Raw genomic sequence first — 9,178 nt, 5'->3', positions numbered from 1 at the left:
CAGTCTGTTTCTGTTGTTCTTGAAACATCAATTGAAAGATTTATCTCTTACATGTGATGTCGATCTGTTATTGGTTTGAATGTCAGTAGTTGAACTCTGCAAAGGGAACACATGGTTTCTAGCATGCACAAGATTGAAATAACCTGATGTGTTACTTGTAACCTCCTATTTAATTGGTTCTTTTGACAAGATACCACTAGAGGTTTAAATGGACACTAGTGTGTACATGCTTGCCTCCTCAAAAAATTAGTTTTTGAAAAGATACAAAATAAGATCCTGGGTGCCTGTCATTAAACTGCTCTGACTGCTACCCTGTAAACCAATGTTGAAGTATGGGAGTTATGATCATCTTACCACTAATTCCATGTTTACACCTGGTGTGCAACTAATGTGCAACTTATTTTATTTTAATTATTTATATATATTTATGTAGCACCAATATCCAGATCACCTGCTCAAAGGTACTATTTTTCCCCTCAATCATTGGATGTCACTCTCAAACAGCACAGTTATCAATCACAACTCCCTGAGGATCATACAACTCTTGCAGGAAGTAGGCGCACCCAGTAAATGTGACTGTCCCATCCATATGAGGTACCCATTCACAGCTTGGTAGACTGGGACACATAATCACAGCATTTTGCCCAAGTTTACTGCACGTTGCTGTACCTGTATCTAAGTGTTTGTATGTATTCATGTGGCCACCATCTGGTCATATACCAACAGATTCATGGGTTCTTTTAATTGCACAGGGTTGTGTACTGCACACTAAGGGTTGTGACAACGCTGAAAGAGTTTACACACAAAGTCAACTCGAAGGTTTTTACGTTCCCTCACAGGTGAGGTCAATCCTCTCACCTCAAGCTCACTTGATCACAAGCCTGGCGCTTTAGCCAGCTCGCCCACCATGCCCCACCAAGTCATACTAGGGGTCACATTGAGATCTTTATCTTTGCCAATGATAGCCATCATTCTACACAAGGTTTGGAGAGAGTACTGAATGGTTCTCCACACTCGCACAATTTCTGCAACCAGTCCAACTGGCAGGGAGGTCGCATTTGGATTGCACAAGTCATAGGAGCTGGCTGGTCAGTCGCACTTACAGGTAATATGATCGTGAAGTGAGTTCCTTTGATCACAACTTGTTTTTCGTTCGAGAATAAATATTTGTGATTAATAAATAGCAAAGTAGCAAAGGACATCACAAAGATGGTTAATCCACTGGACCTGTTGGCAAGCGGTTTTGCAGGAGTTAATACTCAAATTTAAAATCGTCGTACTTAAATCACAATAAAGCCACATGTCGCAACAATCGCAACAGGTCGCAAAAACAGTCTTACTGCTCATGGTGAAATCGCAAGTCAATCGCAGATGTTGTCCCTTTTGTCTCGTCCATCGTTGGCGCCTTTGGGAAGAAGCTCACCAGTAAGTCACACAAGGTGGTACAACCGCAGTTGCCACCGAGCTGTGATACGTAAGACCGATCTCGGTCACCAAGTCGCCATAAAAATGAAAATGGTAACGTTTTCGGCCCTAAGTCAAGTCACACTCCATGTTCGATATAACGCAAAGTGCGATCTGTCGCCAAAACGTAAGCAACCTGTGCGGTTGCTGGTCGGAGCCAGGTCTGAGACAGGTTGCATCTCCGAGTAAAACATATCCTTAGATCCCTTTGTGGAACGTGCCCTGCAAATAACAGCCACAACTTGAACATCCGTAAGTTCCACATCCAATAGGATCTCCGCTAAAGCAGAGTCGATTGTGCACTTACGAATATATCATTTGTTCCAGAAGGGTTGCAACTGTGCCATGTTTGTGCAAAAATCGGGTTTGGACCAAATAATCCAGTGATTCTAACGGTACCCAGTCCCAACCAGTAGTCTCAGGCATGTTTTCCTCCTGCTATGGAAACTACGAGGGGATGTCAATAAGTTTTGAGCCTTGCATAGAAAAACACAAAATATTGGTATGAACCACATTCATTTTTCAACATAGTCCCCTTGTGAGTCAAGACACTTGTTCCATCTTTTCTGCCAGGCGCTGATGCCATCTCTGTAGAAGGCGCCATGTTGGTCCTCAAACCCAGTCTCAGTAGCAGCAATAAGCTCATTATCATCCTTAAATCTACGACCACGCAAGTGTTTCTTGAGATTTGGGAACAGATGGTAATCACTTGGTGCCAGGTCTGGAGAGTAGAGGGGATGTGGCAAGATTTCGTACCCGCATTCCTGGACAGCAGCGGCTGCAACGCGAGAGGTGTGTACTGGAGCATTGTCTTGATGTAGAAGAATACCACGTCTGATCTTGCCCCGGCGCTTCTCCTTGATTGACTGTCGCACTTGCCTCAACAAGTTAGCGTAATATTCCCCATTCATTGGTCTTCCTTTTGGTAAGTAGTCTATGTGGATGACGTCTTTGCTATCCCAGAAAACTGTCGCCATTACCTTCTGCACTGATCTGGAGGCTTTGAACTTTTTGGTCCTGAGAGAAGTGACATGTTTCCATTCCATGGATTCTTGTTTGCTCTCAGGATCATAGTGGTGGATCCAGGTTTCATCACAGGTTACTAGCCTAAAGTGAAAATCTTGATTCTTGTTGTATCTGGTTAGCATGGAGTTGCTTATGGTGACCCTTGTTTGCTTCACTTCATCCGTAAGCATTCTTGGCACCCATCTTGCGCACACCTTAGACATGACGAGATGTTCATGAAGAATTGTCTCGATGGATCCGTGTGAAATGCCCGTGGTCTCCTCTAACTCGTGGAGCGTGATTCGACGAGTTTCCAGCACAAGTCTATGCACTCTGTCAACGTTTTCCTGACTAGGGCTTGTTGTTGGGCGACCTGGACATGGGTCATCTTCAAGACTCTCTCTACCATGCATAAATTCATTGACCCATCGTTTGATGGTAGTAGATGAAGGGGAAGACTTCCCATAAACTGCTGAAAGCCTTTCTTCAACGTTCTTTCGCCGAGTAACTTATTTACTGCTCTATACTCAATTTTATTCTATTTCACTGCCGTGAGAGGGGTGGGGGGGGGGTCTCTTTCTGTCAATATGAGCTGTTCAATAACTTCTGAGAGTAGGATACCAAAACTTCTATATCACATCAGCCAGTCTAAGTAAAGTTATCCTCAGTACTTTTCGTTACGCTCCTCCACCACCTCCACATCAGTGGTGGAGTGTAACGAAATACACTGAGACTAAATTTACTTAGACTGCACATCAGCTACACCCCAAGGTTCAATGTCGTACCATAGGCTGTGACACCTGGGTATGAAAAATGCTCAAGGCTCAAAACTTATTGACATCCCCTCGTACATATTCCCAGGTTCACTCGCATCACCACTATTTACCTTTAGTCAACACTAAATGGGATTCACTAACATATCAAAGACCGGAACCATCTCACTTTCTCAGAACTACTGTTGAAAGCAGGACATGTGTCACTAACTAAAACATACTGGGCATCGTATATTTACCAAACCCAGGGATTCCAGAATCAAGTGGATCGGTGGTGCGATTGCATGACATCCAGTCTAAGTAAACTTAGTCTCAGTGTATTTCGTTACATTCCACCACTGATGTGGTGGTGGTGGTGGAGTGTAACTAAAAGCACTGAGGATAAGTTTACTTAGACTGGCATGACATCGTACCTGACGTCATGGATCTTGTTTCGGTGTGAATCACTGGATTGTCTGGTTCAAAGTCAAGATGGACCGCGTTAAACAACAACCAAACAAACCCTATTTGTAAAGCTGATTATGTGTACTTTGCGTAAACCTGCTGCGGATGATTATGCAGTCGGTGACTTGACTTCCGAACGCTTATTGCTTCGCGGATTATTTGCATATATCTAACAAGTGTTCGTTAACATTTACATACTGCATCCAATCTTTCACTGAAACCTGTATCCACGAAGCTAAGATACACACAGCTTTCAACAACATGAACGCTATGCTCAATCACGACGTCAGGTTCAATAACTCGATAACGTTTTACGTCTCACGAAGTGTGGGTATTCTGCAGTGTTATGTGTGTTTCTTCGTTTTTGGATCGTCTTTTTTTTCTTTATTATTATTTTTTATTTATTATTATTTTTTCTGCATCAATTGATCAGAATTGGCAAGAATGGTTTTGGCCAGATGGGGATATCTGAAGAAATCCTGGAACATTTTTTGTGGGCAAGTTGAGGAAACTGACAAGACACACAAGTTGCGTTTGTTACAATAGTAGACTATGCATTTTAATCCAAAACCACGTACTCTCATAAATGATCAGTATGTACAATTACAATTTACATGTGTTTCAATCAAGAGCAGTTCATTATCTTGTGGCATATTAAATAAAGTAATCATTCAGTGTTAACGCTGATTACATCATCTCGATACAACATGGAATTTGAAATCCATCAGCAACAATTGGGAGAAGAAAAGATCTCGGGTAACGAAAGTACTTTTCAAACTTCAAAAAAGTATGTCCAGTTTATCAACATTAGCCGCCTGTGTCCTACACATCCTTGCGAATAGGAGGAAGAACCCTCTTCCTCAACAAGTCCAGTTCCCTCTTCCTGTTCTCTACAGCCGCCATCTTCTTGAACAGCTTCTCCGACCTGTTCATCTGACGGAGGATCTTCCTCTCAGCAACTCGTCTCCTCTTCTCCTCTTCCTTGCGAGCGGTCTTCCTCCGATGATCCAGATGTTCTTCCTTCTGTATGCCAGCGATAATCATCTTCTCCTCTCGAGACCACAGACTCTTCTTGTGAGAGTTGTACTGGCAGAGGCGACGTGGGGCCTGTCCCCTCGGTTTGTCCGCGACGAGGGGGACTTCGAATGCCACACCCCCTTGTCTTCTAAGTGTCGGAATTATTCCTTCCTCTTGTAGCTGTTTCATTACTTCCTCTTCGGTAGCACGTGGAGTTTTGAGAAATCCGTGTAAAATTATCTTCTCTAGGTTTTCGTCCATGTTTGGACCAGTCTTATTCTTTGTTAATCTGTTTACAAGGGCTGATAATTTAGCGCCCATTGATGAAGACACCTGCACCTTATCACATGCACGTCTTCCTCGCGTGGCGCCGACATTTAACATTACAGTTAAACATGACGTAACAATAGCGTGACGTCATCTTTCTGTGTCTCTTTAACCGGAATAGAATTTGGTTCAGCCTTTATCTTTATTCATGGGGTTGTAGCATACGTTAACAAAAGACTACACGGTATTTTATTCAGTTAACGCTCTTTAGAAATGTAATATAACAAGGATACAAATAAAGATTACACTGCACGTTGAAGATACACTTGATAATCGGATGTTAAAACATTACGTTATTCGTGGCTCTATTTTAGGTTATTGTCCTGGGGTTACCGTAATGAACAAAAATCACTACAGACGTTGCAAGTTCTCGTGAACGGGCTGATAACACTTGATACCTTTTTTCTTTCTTTTGGAAGGATAAATAAAGAATTAAATATTTTCCTGGATGAAAAAACAACAATATAAGTTTTTGATTGCCCTAATTCGGTAACGAGGCCTAACTCTCTTGCCAGTTTCAATATCTCCCTGAGGGCACTGCATACATCCAGCTAGAAGCATTTTCACTGACAACATATGAACTCAAACGTCAAAGATGTTTATTGTATTTCCCCCATACTTTAGAATTGCATGCATTATACATTCATATGCTGTTTGAATACCGAGATGATTTCAACAGAATATCAGGCTTAGACTTCACATTGTAGATGTATTGTGATGGTTTTGAGTTTATCATAAGTATACAGCGTTTGTTTCAGTGCTACAGAAGATGACTTAGGGAGGTAACATTCAGGAATACATCAGTTCATTGTCAGTTATGCCTAACTTTGGCGTGTTGACACCCCAAATATGTTTAAGCTATTTGATTCACAAATACAGCCTACCTTACTCCACGGAGTTCAGCAACCGATTTTTTGGTTCAAATTAATGGTTGTAATAAACATAAAACCAAGATATGTGTACTGATTTCTTACAGTTATAGGTCGATTATCGAAACTCCGTCTTTCTCTTACCGCAGCTGGGCCACTTTTTCGGAAAAGGACTATGTGTGATTTTTCAAGGTTCACGGATAAGTTCCATGACTATGTGTGATTTATCAATGTTCACGGATAAGTTCCATGACTATGTGTGATTTATCAAGGTTCACGGATAAGTGCCATGACTATGTGTGATTTATCAAGGTTCACGGATAAGTTCCATGACTATGTGTGATTTATCAAGGTTCACGGATAAGTTCCATGACTATGTGTGATTTATCGAGGTTCACGGATAAGTTCCATGTCTAAGTGTGATTTATCAAGGTTCACGGATAAGTTCCATGTCTATGTGTGATTTATCAAGGTTCACGGATAAGTTCCATGTCTATGTGTGATTTATCAAGGTTCACGGATAAGTTCCATGACTATGTGTGATTTATCAAGGTTCACGGATAAGTTCCATGACTATGTGTGATTTATCAAGGTTCACGGATAAGTTCCATGACTATGTATAACGTTCTCAAATATTTAATTGCGTCTGAAGTCGGACAACTGATTCAGTCTTTAATAACAATTTAACTCTTAAAACATGGCAGCCCTGTGACATCCACCGTGGTCATTGCCTTTGAAAACAATGTTAAAACTGTCACATATGAACTCCCTAGTGCTATACTGTTAACGCCATATTCACTTCTTACCATCATAATGAGGCCAAAATGAGTCTTCAAACGTGATCAGTGCAATAAATGGTATTTAAAACTCCGACTGATGTCATAATGTTCTGTATATTAGTACAGTTAAAATAGGATCTGGTCCTACTCGCGATTATTTCTGCTCAAGGTGATTATTTCGAGGTCACCAGTGCTTCCATCATAATCGATTATGCCATCGGCATGTCAATCTGTTGCAGGACTTCTGAGGGTGAACATTAGTTGAAACCTACTGGATGGCTCCTGTTCAACAACCATATTATGGGAAACTTTCATTGGGGATGCTGGCGATCAGTCTGCAGCTACAACATTCTTCTGACTTTATTATACACACATGCACATTATAATTTCTGTCCTGGAACCTCGCGAAAAGTGTTTTTCTCCCCGTTGACAGAAGGTATTATTTGCTGACCCTCGTTAGCATGAATACAAGAGAAGATAAGAAGAAAGTATTTTATTTAAGTGACACGTGCTATGGTACAAAATTAATAACTTATAATGTTGTAATTCATTAAAAACAGCTAACGGTTGATGTAAAGTTTACGGCGCTTGTGTATTCTGTAAACAATGGCGGCTAGGGATTTACGTACACGGGCAGTGTTCAGTATATAGCAGGTTTGTTGCAGTGGAGAAAATTTCGGGATGAAGGGTTCCAAGGAGGTAACGTATTTCCATAAGTCATATCTTAAATCGTAATAAAAGTTGCAAACAGTTAGAAAATAGAATTCGTCTTCGATTACTTTAGAGTCACACGTCCAAAGGGACAATCGGTCGTGAGAATCTCTCATTCTCTATTTCAAGGGTTAAAGCACCTGTACGCATTTTGGCGCGTGAGCTGCCACAAGCTCGGTCCATTATAAGTTGAACATATGGTTCATTGTTAAGTGAGTTCTTAAAGAGTCTTTATGTTCTCAGTTTGTTGTCGTTGATACGCCATCTATCATTTAGCTGACATAAGCAGTTATGGTAATCACTCAATATAAGCCAGGCCCTAATGAAATTAGTTGTTTCAAAGACATTTAGAAGTTGGAGGAATCAAACTAAAGGTGCTTTATGGTTCAACTTCTTTATTATACAAGGTCACAACGTTTCGAGACAGATTCTAGTCTCTTCTTCAGGTGAGGTGAGGATAAAACTAAAGGGTTGTAGTATATATACACATAACAGTAGACCGATAACAGTGGGTAACAAGATATACAGGTTTGTATTGATTGATGTACAGGATTCGATTGATTGAAATGAAATTATACATAATAAGGCTTTGAATCAAATAAGATGAAAACAGGCATCTGCCACGAATTGATAAGAGTAAAAACCTTATTAAATTACTGTCGGGAATAGAAACAAATATTTTTTTCGGCTGTTACCTTCTAAACAATTACTCCCTAAAATTTACATAGTTAGCTATCGTTCATAATGAAGTTAAATATAATTTTTAAATGGGCACTTGAAAAGTTCCTTCCAAGTGAGTCGCTTGGGACTTTAACACGTCCTATCTCCCTACCACTGAGACTGTAGTTAGGCCGAACTTAGATTAACAGATATTTCACACTTTCGCATATTATCTGCCTATTTCTTTTTTTCTAATTCCTACAGTACTTTAGTCAAAAATACAAAATGATATGTACATCGTATCGTTAAATGTATCTGTAAAGAGGAATACGCACGACATTCTCTATATGTGTAGTAATATATACATCAAGCACACTATCCTCCCTTACAGTAATACCATATTTTGGAGCTGCAATATTGCCATGAGCGCCGTAGAACCGTATCAAGACTAATCACGCATGTCGAACTAGATATTTGTGGCTGGTATAGCGTCGGGACGAAACATTCTTTTCATTATTTTTATTCACATGAGTAGATATGCTCATTTTATATAGATTTTACAAAGACGATATAATGGTTATGCATATTGGTAAATCGTATCACCACAGTCCATACAGTGGATATAAGTTTTCGCAAAATGTAGGAATATTCGTTTTACAGAGCCATAGCATGGGGCTATTCCTGTTGATAAGTCATGGCACTATATCGATGCTGTAAAGAGAAATGTGCATAAAAGTAATGCATTCGTTTAATATTTAGACAATATAAGGTTATACATTATTCTGGCTAAAAACATTTTTAAGATCAAGTATCTAGACTCTCCCATTTGTAGTTTTTGAAAATGTAACATTGAATCAATTACCCATCTCTTTCGGGACTGTGAAATTGTTCAAAATATCTGGAAAAAACTCCAGTCAGGGCTCTTAACTGACTTATATATTCCGTTGCATTTCACAAAACACAATGCCTTGCTTGGGATCAAAGGGAAAATAATAATCCAATAAATGCCCCAATACTTGTTGTGAAATAAGGTATCCTAACACACAGTAGAAATTCTACCGTACCCTTTATCACTCAAGTGAAAAGGGAGATAATTTATTTAATGTATCATGACATTACAAAATATGTT

Source organism: Haliotis asinina, chromosome 5 (assembly GCF_037392515.1).
Source record: "Haliotis asinina isolate JCU_RB_2024 chromosome 5, JCU_Hal_asi_v2, whole genome shotgun sequence".
NCBI classification, from domain to species: domain Eukaryota; kingdom Metazoa; phylum Mollusca; class Gastropoda; order Lepetellida; family Haliotidae; genus Haliotis; species Haliotis asinina.
Note: the sequence above shows the minus strand (reverse complement) of the source record.